Below are 17,459 nucleotides of genomic sequence, written 5' to 3'. Positions count from 1 at the left end.
CTATTGGTGTTAGTAGGGTCTCCTTCAAGTTATGTGGCGTTTCGAGAATGTTTGATAGGTATTCGGCTCTTGGAAGCCTTGTAGGAAATCTCCTCTTATGCACTCCTGAAGGCTGTAGCTAAGACATTGGGTAGAGACCTCTGTAGGAATTAGTCGAGTGTAGATTGACACCCTATGCTTGCTTCCACGCGCCTACGGGTCGAGCTTCGTCCTTAGCTGACAAATCTTGTTAGGTGAGTTCTCGCTGTGCTAACGTCCGTCGCGGCGTATCCACCAACATTGGCGCCGCTGCCGGGGACAAAAACCCTAGGTAGGTGACCGAGACTAGTCCTTGAGGATAGGGATTCTCTGGCTTGCCAAAGTCTCGTTTTTACATTTAGATAGGATCAGAGGGTGGAGGACTCTCTAGGTCTTAGAGGGAGTCTAGGGAGCGTGTGTCTAGCCTAGATCCTTTGACTTAGGTAGACTTAGCTAGTTTTTAGGCCTTAGTTGAGTTGATGAGTAGGAGTTGGAGTGGTAGAAGCGGTGAAAGGAGAGCTTGAGAGTCCGGAGAGGCCAGGAAGCAACCGAAACACCAATATTACCATTTCACATGATGAGTAGGAGTAGGGCAAGTAGGACATCATGATTCATGATCTAGAGCACTTCATGCATGTTATACTTGCTGCTAGGTTCATCACAAGGTTGTAGAAGACGCAAAAGAGTGTTTGAAAGCTGAAGTGAAGTTCAAAAGTTGTTGTGAGTGTTTATGAGAGAGTTGCAGAGCATCATGAGCATTTCTGTCAGGAAAAAAATAAATTTTAAGCCAGGAGACATCCTACGCGTAGGATGTCTACAGGCTCATCTGGTGGAAATTTTGAAATTTTGAGTTGACCAGTGTGTTCGAAAAGTAGGTTTTACCCTATTTTCACCTGGAAAGTGGAAATTTGACCATATCTTGACAGGATAAGGCCAGATAGACAGAAATTGTCAGGCATCCTACCCAAATTGTGCCAAGGCATTATTTTAGGACCAAAACCATAGGATGGCTGCATGGGCATGATCTGCATGATTTATTGAGTGCTTGAGAAGGGTTTCATCTCAATTGGGTGAGAAAATTGGGTTCTAAGCAGACTTTAGATCTTTGACTGAAAAAGGCTAGAACGGCTAAAATTGGGGCCTTTTGAAATCCAAACCAAAATCTAAGCATAGCACTAGGTTGCTGACATCAAGGGAAAGCTGTGGCTTAAGTTTGGGGTCAAACAGGCCAAAAAGACATCCTACGCGTAGGATGTGTTCTGTGCGATTTGGCACTCCAAGCCTAGATTTGAGCATACCAAAGTGATCAGCACCTCAAGAGGAGTCTGTGCTTTGCATTTGAAGCCATTTTGAGCAATTAGACATGCTACGTGTAGAATGTCTAATGCATGAATTAGGAGCCAGAAACTGACTGTAGGCATAGCAGGGTGTTGTATAGCCTGAGGCAAGCCTCCTAGTCAATTTTGGTCCAAATTGGAGTTGATTTGACTGGTCATACCAACATCAGGCTGCTGGAATAGATTTCTGAGCCATTGACCAGCTTATAGGTGTCCAAATCAAAAAGTAAAAACAATTGTGGACTCAACACATCAAGGGGAGTCTATAGTGCAAAACCAAGCAAAACAGAGCAGGAGACATCCTACGCGTAGGATGTCTACTGGGGCTTAGGGGAAGTGAAAAACTGACTGAGGACATACACTGATGTTCCAATTGACTTAAGAGTTCTAAAACTTCTTTCAGAAGTGAATTTGGACCTTGTTTGACCTTTTTACAGAGCAAAGACGGAATTAGGACTTTTCCGGTACATTGACCAACATCTGAGGGAAGTACAGTTCCAGATTAGCATACCTAATCAAGAACATCAAAAGTGTATAAAATACAGTAGTGGTTGAGGTTAACCCTCCAGTTATACCAATCATTACTAAAACCACCTCTAGTGGTTAAATGATTTGATTTGATTGCCGAAATTAAACGCTTGTATACAGGTATATTCAACGGCAAAGCAAGAAGTTGTGCAGAAACTGATCCTTTGCCAGGTGAGTGGTTAGATTTTTGTTAAGTTGCATTGCTAAGCTTGATGAATTTAAGATCAGAAAGACACATTTTAGAGACCAAAAGGTGGCAGGTGATTAGGGTAGCTTAGTATCCACCGAGGAGAGTGTAACTCAAGCAAGGCTAGATCCACTAGCACCGATTATTGAGGAGTGTAGTGATACTGACACTTCATCCGATAAGTCCTTCTTCATGATGGGTAGTCAACAGCCAAGAGGTTTCACCAATGAAGGACCAATGCCAGGAGGAGGCACCTCCCTAAATCCTTTGAACGATTCTAAGTTCACTATAATCTTCTTAGAAGGAAAAAACTCGAGGGGAGCCCTAGTTTATTCTGACTATCGAGGACGCAAGTGTATTTGAATTGAAGAAATACCTGCTCAGATACTAGAAATAATTCGAGTCTATGATGATGGAGATAGATTGCAAGACGAAAAGTGGAACCACTATCTGATAGTTAGTAACCCTAAGGATTACAACAGATATGGAGATAACATGGCAAAAGGAAAAATGGTTTCAGAAACTCAAGAACCGCCTCCAGATATTAATCAACCTGGAGCGCCTTTTATGTATGATAAGAAAACAACCAGGGTCTCTACTCATAATGAGAATGTGAGAATTTACAAGCATGAGAGCAAGGGAATAGTCTCTTATTTCCAATGCAAAGAACCCTACCCAAACGAATTAAGCAAAAACAAGGTTCTTTACTTATTCTCTTATGAAATTTCTATGGGAAAGGATATTGTTTTTGTTGATAGGTACGGGCGAGAATACAATCGTATTCTCCCAGAGGAGGTAGAAAGGGCAATAGTTCCATAAGTATCAACATATGTCCACGAAGAAGTGCCAAGGGTTTCCTACACCCCTAGAAAATCGACAAATCCATTTTCAGAAGATTACGATGCGACCTCACATTCTACCCGACAACAGATGTTCACCCACCAGGACCAACCAGCAACCCAACCATCATTGCAGGCATGGCTTAGACAAAGTGCAACATTAGAACAAAACCGAAACCGAGATGGTTATCTAGTCGCACGAGGGCTAAGGGATTTACAAGAACCACCACTCTATTCATGGTATCAAGGCGAGAGTAAGCCAAAAACTCAAGGGTCAACAAATCCTGGAAGACCACCCATAGAGCGAGTTCGAAGAGATGAACCATCTCTTGCAAGAACCGTTAGAAATTACGGCTTAGGAGCACTGTTGGGAGAGGAACCTGCCCACTACCGAAGGCCAAAGGAGGTATATAGATTTGGACGAGGAGATCCAATGATGATATTTGTAGACCATCGTAGAATTAGACCTTCTCAAGTGCAAAAATGGGTAAACAAGAAATACACAGAAAACAGAGATCCTAGAGATCATGTAGCAGCCTTTGTGCGTGTAATTAGAGTTGAAGAGGTGTTAGACTTCCCTACCCAATTTGCAGGGTTTGGACTAACCCTAGAGGAGGATGCTGCTACTTGGTTTGACTCTGTGGAGCGTAGAGACTTTGAGTCTATGGAGGAGGTGTTTGACGAGTTTATTGAGGAATTCTCACAAAGGGGGATGGCTCATAATACAGTCTCACAAATCCATAAATTCAAACAGAGAGATGGGGAATCTGTGCGAAAGGCAGCCCTACGACTAAAAAGATATGTTAAGTTCTGCCATGTGGAAGAACTGCCAACTCAGTCCAGACTTATGCTTATATTTATCCAAGGACTGAGGAATGCATATCTCCAGAAGGATTTACATATGAAGAGGAGCACGACGTTAAATGAGTTAACTAAGGAGGCTCTTTACCTTGTAGACAATTGTGCAGTCTACAAGGAGGGTGAATTGAAGGATCTTGACGACGATTCATCCTCACAACAAAGTGGAAGCAAGTCCGCTAAGACAACACCGAAAGGAGAAGTAGTTGTAAGCCATGAGCAGCTTGTAGAGAAAGTGCTAAAAAAGATTAACTTGTACGACCTCAGGCTAAACAGCCCAAGTGGTGTGCTATTGAACAAAAATGGACAAACCATGGGGAGGAGGAATGTTATTATAACAAGGGGTATGTGAGAGAACGACCTTATGCTCCCCAGGCTCAGGTAGCATCTCCTCAACTTCCACCGATGCCTCGGTATCAAGCAGGCAACCTACCAGGACCTGTAGGTGTAGAAAGACCACAACCAGTGTTGGGGCAACAACCACCCCTATCAGGATTATGACCAGTCGGCATAAGATACACACCAGCAGTAACTGAACTAAAAGAGAAGGCTTTGGTGCGTATGCATGCATATTATGAAGATCCCAATGGATATGCTACAAATTCTGTCTATTATCCACCGAAAGAACCCCCAACGCCAGAACCATAAAGCATGATAGGAAGTGCAGGACCACCAACAGCTGCATAGGTAGCAAGAGAAGGAAGATATAGCTTGGATGAATGAACATTGTTGTTCATAGCCAACGGAGGCATGGGAGGACAGAGACATGCATACCAACAAAGAGTAACTCAAGGAGCACCTCAACAACCTAAGGGACCCTGCTACAAGTGTGGTGGAGACCATTGGCTAAGAGACTGTCCTCATGATGAAATCATTAGAGTCAACGCATATTGCACCGAGTGTGGAATTACTCATTTAATTCCTGATTGCCCTAAGAATCCGGGCAAAGGAGCAAAAACTACCTTGAACATTCTGGAAGCAGTGCCTTCCAGTGGAGGGTCAGAAAACGAGACAATAATACCTATTCAGGCAGTGACACGAGCCCAAGCTCAAAGAATGACGAACGAACCCATAATTGAAGAGCCAAAAACCGATGCCCCAAGTTCAAAAGTAAAGAATCATAGAAGCACTTGGAAAGCTAGAAAGGCGCGTATGAAAGCCAGGAGAGAACGAGAGCAAACGGCTCTATTCGAGGAGTTAAAACACACAAAGGATAGATTAGAGCGGTTAGAGGATCTAGCTAGTCTAAGCTCACACACTGCGGCAACCATAGTATCCAAGGAAATAACAGAACCTAAAAGTGCAGGATCAGGAGGATCGATGTTGGCAGAAAAGGTAAATGAGCAGTTAGACGCACTTTTAAAAGCTTACGAAGCCAAACTCAAAACAACCAAACCCAAGAGCAAAGATGGATGACTTATCCATATGCTGAAATAGAAAAACAGAGGTTGGAAATGTGTCGAAAGATGATTGAAACAGATCAATCCTTGATAGAAAACCCGCTTGGTAAACCTGTAAGTTGGCATGAAGTACCAGCTCCAACCCCTATCAAACCAACTTTAGAGAAACAAGTAGAAACGAAGGAAAGACTCACGAATGCCTCTGAGTTTAGGGGAGAGTCTATCATAGTGCCAAATACAACAGGTGAGACAAGTGAGGGGTTCCAGCTTAAAACATTGGTAGAAATGGGTAGGGATTGTAACGGTCTAGATGACCTGTGGAAGCAAATCCATGATGCCAATGAAGCTAACAGGGTGAGTTACCACATGAATAGTACGATAAAAGAGAAAAATGAGATCTTACCTCCTATTGAAGAATTTGAGGCAAGATCACAAATGAATTTTGATATGCATTCACAAGGGGGAGACCAAGGATCAATTAGTTTGGGGCACAGCCAGCCAGACTCGCTAAAAACTCTACCCTCTTACCTAAGAGAGTATGAAGCCAAGTCTGAGGTGAGAGCAATCCCATCTCAAAGACTTTTTTCTAACAGAATGATGGATTCACAAGGGTTGATTGAGTTATTGTCCACCCCTATGGCATGCACAATCACATTAGCCAAACTCCTGAAGCGATGACTAAACATGTGGACCACCGTAGGCAAATGCTTAGAAAAATTTGGAGTGAAAGAACCCACCTCGAAGCTTCAAGAAGGGATCAAAGAATTGGACAAGCCTCAACTAAACACTAGGCCAGTACCTTTCAACAAGGTTGGAGAATATTATGAGGGAGAAGATGGAAACACCACGCTACCAGTAGAATTCCAAGGAGTAGTTTCCAAAGCTATTCTTGACAGTGGAGCAGGAGTCGCTATCGCCACCAAGGAAATCTAGAAAAAATGGGGAAAATCGGCTTTGAGAGCTACCAGAATGAAATTTCAATTGGTAGATGGGTTCATGGAAAAGCCTCTAGGACTCTTAGAAAAAGTAATTGTCACCTCGTGCGGAATCGAGTATGAGCATACGTTTACAATAGTCGATTTTGACAAAAAGAATAATTACGAGATCATCTTGGGAAGACCATTCATGAGACAATTAAAGATGGTCCAAGATTGGGGTTACGACCACATATACGTCACACATGGCGAGACAACAACCAAAATACACCTGAAAGACCATAGTTACAAAGATGTGAACAGACACCGGTGGAAGATTTTGATTTAGCTACATTGGCAGGGTCCGAACTCCCAGCATGGTTAGGGCAACAAAAAGAGCTATGGATGTGCGGAGCTTCACATTGTGGGAGCTTAAAAAGAGAGGAATGTGTCTTAGAAAGAGCTATTGAGGACAAGGATTATATTCTGGAACCTTTTTCTGAAGATGCCTTGGAACTTCTGGAATGGGAACACATACTAGCAACATTGGATGTCTGTACCATTACAGATACTCCAACGACAAAAATTTGCGATAAGGATGGCTATGATGTGCTACCCTATTACATGGTAAGCCTTATACCAGGAGGAGATGAGATTGTAGCACCACCAGAACAAGAAGAGTTTTATAACTCCTCTGAGCATCTGGAGGTAAATAACGATGCAGATAATGAGTGTTCAGACAGCTCAAGCGAGCGTGGAGAGAAAACAGCGAATATCAAGTTTTATGATTTTGCCATTCAGCACCCTAGACGCCAGGAATGCTATAGGAGAAAACGAGCAGAAAAAAAAATGAGAGAGAACCTGATGCCCAGGATAAAAGTTAAAACTCACTATCTAATGCTTGTCAAAGCAAAGGATTGTGTAAAAGACCAAATATCAGGAAGATTCCCGAGAGTGTGAAGGGAATGGACGCAAGAGGAAATAAAACAAGTACGGAAAGCTAAAACAGAAACAAAATCAAGAAAATCTCAAAAATCAAAACAAGAAACAACAAAAGACCCAGAGTGGACCAAATTGGAGCGTAAAAAGAAATACCAAGAACTAAAACGGTCTTTACGAGAGGTATGGACTACTGAGGGAGAAAGTGATGGTAAGGAGGAGTCAGAAAAAGGAACATGAATGTATCATCACACTATCGGAAATTCACCATCCACGACAGAAAAATAATAATGACACCACCAGTCAGGGAAAGAATAAATCAAGAATCTTACGATGGGCCGGAAAATGCAAAAACGGATATACCTCGTTGAACCAGGTGAAAAGCCTTATCCGGTCTATATCGCAACTGATTTAGAGCCTGAAGAAGAAGAACTGTTAACACAACTTCTCAAGAAGTATAAAGATGTGTTTGCATTGTCCTACAAAGACCTCAAAGGAGTTGATCCATCGATATGCCAACATACAATTCCTTAGAAATCACATGCTAAACCTAGCAAACAACGTCCTTTTACATATAATGACACATTTGCTAAACAAATCAAAGAAGAGATTGACAAGCTGATGGATGCTGAATTCATCTATGAAATCGAGCATACAGATTGGGTGTCGCCCATTGTGGTTGTCCCCAAAAAGAACGAAAAGTTGCGAGTGTGCGTGAACCTCAAAAAGGTAAATGCAACTACCATAAAGGATAATTATCCCTTGACGATCACAGAACATGTACTTGAGAGGGTGGCCGGGAAACGGCCTATTCCTTTCTAGATGGGTTTTCAGGGTATAACCAACTGGCAATTGCAATAGAAGATCAACACAAAACAACGTTTACCACAGAATGGGGAATATATGCATATAGGGTTATGCCTTTTGGCTTAACCAATGCACCAGCTACCTTTCAGAGGTTAATGACGCATGCGTTCAAAGAATATCTGAGAATATTCTTAGAAATATATATGGATGATCTTTGTGTATACTCTCTTCTACGAGAGGAACATATTGACCATTTACATTTGAGAAGTGCAGAACATATCGAATCTATCTTAACCCGAAAAAGTGCATTCTTATGGTTAGGCAAGGCCGCATCTTAGGACACATTGTCTCAAGAAATGGCATAACCACTGACTTAGACAAAATCAAAGTCATACTAGACTTGCCTAGGCCTACTAACGCGAAACAAGTGCAATTCTTCATGGGACACTGCGGATATTATCGAAGATTCATATATATGTATGCAGTCATCGCAAAACCTCTGTATCGTTTGTTAGTCAGTTTCGAATGGACTGAGGAGTGTGAAACTTCATTCCAAAAGCTTAAGGAAAACCTTGTATCAGCACTTGTACTTAAGGCACCAGATTGGGAAAAGATATTCCATGTTCACATTGATGCATCTGCATATGCAATCGGGAGTATTCTGGCTCAACCTGGAGACGGAGCAATGGATTTCTCAGTTTGTTATGCAAGCCGACAGTTAAACAGTGCAAAAAAGAACTACACAACCATTAAAAGAGAGGGGTTAGGGATGATTTATGCTGTAAAGAAATTTCGGCATTATTTGCTCGCAAACAAATTTATGTTCTTCACAGATCATCAAGCTCTTTTGTATCTGGTAAATAAACCATGCAATACCGGGAGAATTATACGCTGGTTTATTATATTTCTAGAGTTTGATTTCACAGTGGTGGTCAAAAAGGGTAAAACACATCTACGGGTGGATCATCTTTCAAGGCTACAAAACGGGGAAGCTCTTGAAGGAGTAGATGATGACATACCTAACGCTTATCTTTTCAATATTGAAATGATACCCAAATGGTCTCAAGAAATTGTTAGCATTCTTTCCTTTGGAGGTAGGTTTGATAGCAAGGAAGACAGATCCAAACAACACACAATTCGATAAACAAAAAACTTCCAGTTGATTGCAGGAAGACTGTGTCATCTAGGATCGGACCAGATTCTACGATTATGTATAAATCCGGAGGAGTTCGAGTGTTATCTTGAAGAAGCACATGTCCAGGATTGTGCATTTCATTGTTCAACAATGAAAACACACCAGAGACTAAAACAATTAGGGATTTATTGGCCAACTATGTATGTTGACACACATGCTTATGTTAACAATTGTACTATATGTAGTGCCAAACGACCAGTGGATCACGCAACATTGTTTCAGGTAAACATTGCACGTGCATGGAGTCAATATATCATTGATTTCTTAACAACAAGGACATTTCCTGAAAACATAACAAAAGCATGGAAAAGGGCTATAGAGCTGGAAGCTCGCGACTTTAATTTAATTGGGAACCAACTCTATAAGTGAGGAAAGGACAATCAACTTAGAATCTGTGCAAGTGAAAGTGAATACCTGTTGATTCTAGAACACGCACATGGAGGCATAAGTGGAGGCCATTTTTCAGGCGATAAGACGGCAAAAATTGTCTTAACCGCAGGAATATGGTGGCCTACATTGCATATGGATGCTGAGGAATTCGTAAAGCATTGTGACGCATGTCAACGCACCAAGGTGCCGATAAAGAGAGATGAGATGCCACTACCGTCAATGATGGGAGCAAGGGCATTTACAAAATGGGGCATTGATTTTGTGGGGCCTATTTCACCCCCTGCATTTCGCACCCATACCCAATATATCATTGTGGCTACGGACTATTTCACAAAATGGACGGAAGCCAAGGCAACACAAAAAGCAGACGCAAGAACCACTACACAATTTTTGTATGAGAATGTCTTTGTATGATACGGATTACCAATAGAAATTGTCAGTGATTAAGGAACACATTTTCTTTATGAAGTCATTGAATATCTACTAGAGGAATTCATGGTCATACATAGAAAATATGCTCCATATCATCCACAGGCAAATGGACAAGCTGAGGCCACAAATAAAACACTATGCACGGTTCTCACTAAAATTGTATCAGAGTCAAGGACAGACTGGGATCAGCAGCTACACTCAACACTATGGGCATATAGGGTAGCTTACAAAACATCAATAGGAACAACACCGTACAACATGGTGTTTGGCCTAAATGCTATATTACCCATAGAGTTTTTAATTCCAACTCTATGAGTAGCAAAATGCTTAGAATGGACAGGGCATGAGCTCTCTTCAAGAATAGATGATCTTGAAAAGCTAGATGAACTTCGCTTATGAGCTGTAGCTTCGATCTATGCTAAAAAGAGAATACAAAAAGAATTTTTTGACAAGCATGTGCGCGCGAAAGAGTTCAAAACAGGTGATTATGTACTTGTTTATACCTTGAAGCAACATGCTAAGAAACTTAAAAAGCGAGGGATGGGACTCTTTGTGATTAGTGACCTATCACAAAGTGGAGCTGTCAAGCTTGCTACATTAGCAGGTGAAGAAATGCCAAATTGGATTAGTGGGTGTCGATTAAAAAAGTATGATTTGTCACTAACACAGGATATGCTTCAACAAATCCATCAAGAAAAACAACGGATGAAGGAGAAACAGAGGGTACGGGAAGAAGCCCAAGCAGAAGCAAAAGAACACATTGCAAAAAGACGGCTTCTACAACAACAACAACAATGTGGATCACCGTTTGCAAATAAATGCCATTCGACTAACGAATTTTGATGAAGACACAGTGGAGCCAATAATTGCAGTCAAAGTGGGTAGCAATCAAGTTGAATCGATGGCATTGCTTGATTTTGGAGCTCAACCAAATCTATTCTCTTACAGATTATACAAACAGCTCAAGCCCACAGGTCAACTACATCCTACTCCACAAGTGCTGGAAAGTAGTACATCACATTCGCTAAAAACATTGGGTTGGATTATATTGCATGTACAACTACATCAATATATTTACCCACACAAGTTTTATGTGGTCGAGGATGAAAGCAAACAACACCCCATGTTGTTGGGACAACCTTGGCAAAAAGAGTATAATGTGCAGATAGATTGGAATGCGGATGCAGTCAAAATTCAACATGCATAAGAACAACACGTGATAGCCTTTACTCAGCAACTCAGGAAGAACGAGATGGCACCAATACAATCACTGAAGAAAGAGCCAAAAGGATAAAGAACAACATGGCGAACAAACAGGGAACTGTCAACCATGTTCACTCCAATCATAAAACAACACCGACAGCATTCAAAAAGATCAAGGTTAGCAAACCGTGAAAAACAAGTATGGGTGCAGAAAGATAGAGGTGACATGGCAACCAAACCACAATACAACAGCATGAGTCAAAAGAAGAAAACAGTTCAACCAAAAACCAAGGGAATAAAACAGATATGGATCCTCAAAAGAATGCTCAGTAACAACTTAAGTGCGACTTGCATTTGGATCCCAAAACCGAAGCAAAAGGAACTCCCTTCAATACAAGCAACATCGGAATGCAGACCCGCACTACATATGAAACCGGCAAACCAACCTATGTGGGTGCCAATCAGCAGCAAAACAATGACAACCGCGGAAGTAGCAATAAACCTACAAAAACCGGCAAAACAAAGCTACAAATGGAAAGCCAAAGAGACAAAGACTATAGCCAATTCCGACAAGACAATTCTCTCCAAGGAGACAACCATGGCCATATCGACTGTAGTGGCAAACCAAACAGAGAGCGGTGGAGTTACAACTTTTACTTGCAAAGAAATCTGATGCCCGGATCAACAACAAACAGGAAACCTCGACGGCGAATGCCAATAAGCATCTTGCTTATTACCTCCTCTTGCACATCATTAATTTTTCCATGCATTGACCGAGTATGCATCATATAGGGCCACATTACACGGCCAAGCATTAGCACAATTTTTCACTTCATGCACGGCACATACACCGAGGTGATACCTTGTCGTTCGGGAGGACTCCGGCTAGGAGGGGGGGAGGCATTCTCAAATGCGGACCCAATGGAAAAAAGAGCAAAAAAGGGCATGTTTTTCAACTATTTTAAAGGGTTACCGTTTGATTGCGAAATTTTTTGGACTAACCCAAGTACATATGCCCTTATACAGCATGAATAGACAAGTATATGGGGCCAAACGCCAAATCAAGCCCCTAGGTGTGTGTATATAAGTAAAAATAGTCATTTTTTGGATAAAATATTGGTAAAACGGAGAAATCCGGCCATAAAAATTGCATGTGAGTGTATATAGTATTTTGCGGTGATGTTTTTTATTTATTATGATTTTTGGGGATTTTTTGGGTTTAATTTGCTATTTTCCTTTTAATTTTAATAATTTTTTGCAGAAAAACTTCAAAATTACAAAAAACAGGTGAAAAACGGTCGTAATGAAAAACAAAAAATATGGGGATGATCCGTGACTATAGGAAAACCTATGGTACAACGTGGGTGAAATTATGTGAATGGAGCGCAAAGCGTGTTTTGGCCAGATTTTGATCGAAACGTCAAATTTCTCGTAAACCGGGCAAATGGAGTCCAAATCGAGAAATTTTTGAGCCTAAACCGCATCGCAAGAAGTTGGGAGCACATGTCAAATTTCATGGAAAGTGGTTTTGGGACCCTCATTATAAGAAATTTTCACTTCATTTTAAGCTCATTTCTACTATTGACTTTTGAGAGAGAGCTCCTACCACCTAGAGCGAACGGGACTTCTAGTAGCTTCTACGACGCGCACGACCACCCAACAAGCTCCAGACATGAGAGGTAGGCTCACCACCTTGAGCTTTTCGCGCATGTTTGTTGTTTTGTCACGAAAACTAGCGTAGGGTTCACACGGGAAGAGGGCAGTAGAGACCTAAGAAGTGACCACCTAACGGCTAACCCAAAAGCAATGAGACTTCATTGGCGGCTTACCCTAGCATAGGAGACCACTTTTGGATGACCAAAGACAGTAGAAAACCATCGGAAAAAACCCTAATTCCTAGAGCCCCGCAAGAGGCCACCAAATGGGAAATCAGCGGAAAGGCGCCCAAATGCTACCAAAACTCATGGGTAGGAGCATCTCGACATGCTTGACAAGTCTATATAGTCCACATGGCCATACGGTGACCCGAAGCGGCACTAAAATTCAGAAAATGCATCAGACACACAAAGCGTCAAATAGTTATCACGGCCAAAACCGCATGTTTGTTTGCCATCAAACTTCACGAGCGGCTTTCCTAGACCATCAACAACCAAGTCCTATGGTGGTAAACCACCACAAGTCATCGAAGACATGAAAACGCAACCATGGGTGCTTCCAGAGCGACAAATTGCCAGACGGAGCTCCGGTTAGGCCAAAGTTGCAAAAACAATATGGCAAGGATCCCCAAGGGACCATGAAGCTATGGAGACTAACATCAAGAAATTTCATCGCCAAAAAGTACTCCAAGAGTTAGAAAATGGCTCGAAGGCTCTGAAATCAACACAGGGAGTTTCTTTCTATCAATTTGACTTTTTTGTTGAAATAATGCTTAAAAGGGACTCAGGGGGACTAAGGGCAGGCACCAGTAGCAGTCACCATAATAATTTCATCAGGAGACATCCTACGTGTAGGATGTCTCAAGGCCAAATTTGGGCACCAATCCCAACATCTCTCATCACACACAGCTTCTGAATAGCCTGTACAAGCTAGCCACCAAGTTTCATCACATTTGGACAAAAATTGACCTAATGTGCACCAAAAAACTCAAAGTCAGGGCATAGAGGCAATAATGGGCCATAGACCTACCAGAACTTGTCCAAATCAAATGAAACTTGCACAATACACTCGTGAGCACATTGCCAACCTATCTGTAGGGTTACAACTGAAAAATGATGAAATAGACATCCTACACGTAGGATGTCTAAATGACCAAATTGGCCCCCAGCTGATATTTTTCAGTTCTAGATCCCTTTATGACACTTTCATAAGCCCATATATCAAGTTTCAAGCCATTCCCATCACATTTGGCCCCCAACACCTCCAAGATGCTTTTTTTTTAGCCCAAAAACACTACACATGCTCTTACCAACACCAATTCTTGTCCAAATCAAAATCCAAGAGCAGGGCCATGTTCCACATGCCAAGAGCTACCCACAGAACCAATTTCAAGCTATTTTGATGAAAAAGACATCCTACACGTAGGATGTCTCCAGCATGATTTTGACTTACTGTGCAAGAAATGACCTCATGGGAGCCATTACCATGGTGCGAGAAGCTCATATATCAACTTTCAACCCATTTGAATATCATTTGCCACATGTTGAGTACATCCTACCAATTTGTGAGCCTAAAGCCTGAATCTGCCCAAAAATGCACTTTTTGATGCCCAAACCCAATTCCAATCACATAGCCATGTTCAACAGGTCAAGGACCACCAGCCTGCCAAGTTTCACCAAAAACTGATGAAATAGACATCCTACGCGTAGGATGTCTAAATGATAAATTTTGGCCAAAATGATACTGTGAGCACATGCACAGTTTCCCTAGTTCCTTTTAAGTTTTATTTTCAATTTTCAAAGTCATTTGGATAGTTAAAACTCCGTTTCTCAGTTGATATGGAAAAACGCTAACTTCGGACTACTAAGTGCAATAGGATCCATGGCAGCCGCAAAATCACCGGCAAAGAAGAAGAGAATGACAATAAAAGACTACTTGGAAGAAGTATAGCCATTTGTGATCTCAGAAGGAACCCTGAGCCAACCAGCACATGGATTCAAGATGATTTGCTAGAGTCCAATGATTTGAAGATCTAACAAGGTGTGTTCAAAGATCTTGAAGGAAATGCAATGAAGCTACCCATGCTACCTCGGGAGCTCAACGAATTTGTCAGAAGCAAGATGGGAGATTACCTAGAGAAGATAGATCTCCAAAACTACTTTGAAGCTTTGCCAGCGGGGATTGACATCAAAAGAGTGTGGGAATTTGTGACCACTATCAAAGAAGATGGAGTGGCCTGAGTCACTGATCCGCAGGGCAAGCCGGATACCATGATTGTCATCACAGAGAGGGTGGTGGCAGCCGCACTAGACATCTCCAACAAGGGAGATAGTGTGACCAAGAGAAGAGACGAAGTCAAAGTCTACTCAGAAAAGAAGAACAACTATACATTTGAAGATATTGCTAACCCAAAAGTGGCTATCATGAGCCAAATCTACAACCAAGTGATCAATTGTGCTGCCTACATCCATGACAACCTGATGAAGATGGGGAAAAAAAATCCCACCTACATTGTACCTGGTGAGCTAATAACAAAAGTGGTTTATGGAGCACTGCATGCCAAGGGAAACTGGCCAGAACCTCCTTCACAGAATGACTGGCTAAAGCTGAAAGAAGATAAAGAAGAAGAACCTCCAAGGGCACCCAGAGTAGCCACACGTTTAAAGCGCCAGTTAGAGACCGTGCTAGAAGAGCCACCAGAGCCGAAGAAAGGAAAGAAAGAAAGTTTACAAGTGCCAATCAAAGAGACCAAGTCACAGAAAGCGGCGCGGCTAGAAAGATTAATGGAAAGCTTCAGAGCCGAAAGAGCATTCAAGGGGGATCTGAACGAGTTGTGGAAGCCATCACTGGAAGCCATGTCAGGATCGTCTCGAAGGGTGCACCGAGATAGGTTTGAAGACTACATCAAAGACTTCGAGATCCTAGATGCTACGACAGAGAATATCCCTAATATCCCATTTACAAAAGAAGAAGTAGATGGAGTACGACGGTAGCTGCTAGAAGAGCAGGAGGGCCAATAAAGGGAGAGAAAAACCAAGCCAGAGAGAGATTTCAAGAAGAAGCCAGCAACTCCACCGTCAAGCCCGGAATCCAGCCCACCGCCATCACCACCTCCTCTTAGCCCTCCACAAACCCAACAAAAGGAGGAGCTGGACAAATCTGATGAACAAGAAGACTCCAAGCAAGAGAAGATCAAAGAGGAAGAGCAGAAAGAAGAAGCTAAGCCCAAAGATGAGCAGCCAGAGCCAGAGGAAAGAAATTTTAGCACATTTCTTGATCTACTAGCTGCGGGTTATTCACGAGAAGAGGCAGCCACACTGTGGTCTTTGAGTTGGCAAGCACAAGTCCCAAGGAACAGATGCACAGCCTGCAGTTAGTAGAACTAAAAGAGATGGCCACTGATACAGTGGACCTACAGCCATCGACCAATGATTGGGATGTGGTGATGCACAAGCTAACTGGGCTCAGAGCAAAATCATTGGCCACGGAGAGTGAGATTGCTAATCTCAAAACCACTGAAGTTTGGATCAAGGCTGAAGTAGACACACTACAAAAACAAAGCCAAGAGCATGTAGAGAAACCAACAGAGCTGCAAGCCAGTCTGGCCATGGCATCACAAAGATGCCAAGAGATGGAACGAGAAAATCAGGCAGCAGATCAAAGACTTCAAAGAGTTGAAGAAGAATACAGGAAAATCAGCAAGTCATTGATAGATGCACAGAGAGAAAGGGAAAACCTGACTCTACAACTTGCTGAAGAGTCCAAATAAGTGAAAGCCCTGAGGAATGCCAAAGAAAAGGCAGAGATTGAGCATGAGGCGAGCCAGGATGAGGTAATAGAGCTAAAAGATCATATTAAAGTCAAAGATCAAACCATCCAATGGCTACTAGCATCTCCGGCCAGATTCAGAGCTGCTAGCTCGACTCACACCACTTTAGAGACTAAGCTATATGAAGAACAAATGAAGGAGCTCCAAAAGGAGTTAACATTAGAGAAAAGGCAAAGGCTGATGCTGGCCAAGGGGTCATTGGTCATGCAAAACCGCCTAGAAGAAGAAAATCAGGCCACAAAGAATGAGCTAGAAGCAATCAAGAGAAAGCTTGAGGAGGCAAAAGATAAATGCAGATCTAAATGACCTCCTAGTAAACATGGAGATCAAGCGGAAGAGGAGAAGAAGACACTTTAGAAGCAAATAGAAGAGCTGAGAGGCCAGCAGCAAATAGAAGAGCTGAGAGGCCAGCAGCAAATAGAAGAGCAACACTTTAGCACCGGGCCAGCAGCCATGGAGGGAATTGACATAGAAAATGTGTTAGATCCCATGGACACCAATTTGCAAGAGGACATCCTGGTAGGACCCTCACAAGAGCCACAAAATCTGACACAAGAAGAAGAAGAGAAGCTGCAAAAGGCCATAGAAGCGGCAGTCAGAGACACCGCCAAAGAAGCATTGGAATGGGAGCAGAGAGTGTTTAAGTCGATGACTATTCAGAAGATAGATGCCAGTAACCTTCGACATGAATGGCTACAGCCCTCTCTCCCATATCCTCTGCTAAAATATGAAGCTGCCACAATCAACAAATGAATAAAAGAGGAGCCAACAGTGCCATTGTACAAAGGAGATATCTCCAAACCTAAAGGAGTCAAGCTAATAGTGGACTCTCAGCCCAGGTGGAGAAAGGCATGGCTAACAAAGTATCCTAAATATATAATCCATCTGGTAGAGGCACCTAAAGTGATCAGAGATAACCTCAGTTTC

Source organism: Adiantum capillus-veneris, chromosome 21, assembly GCF_014529385.1.
Source record: "Adiantum capillus-veneris isolate H3 chromosome 21, ASM1452938v2, whole genome shotgun sequence".
Classification (NCBI taxonomy): Eukaryota; Viridiplantae; Streptophyta; class Polypodiopsida; order Polypodiales; family Pteridaceae; genus Adiantum; species Adiantum capillus-veneris.
Note: the sequence above shows the minus strand (reverse complement) of the source record.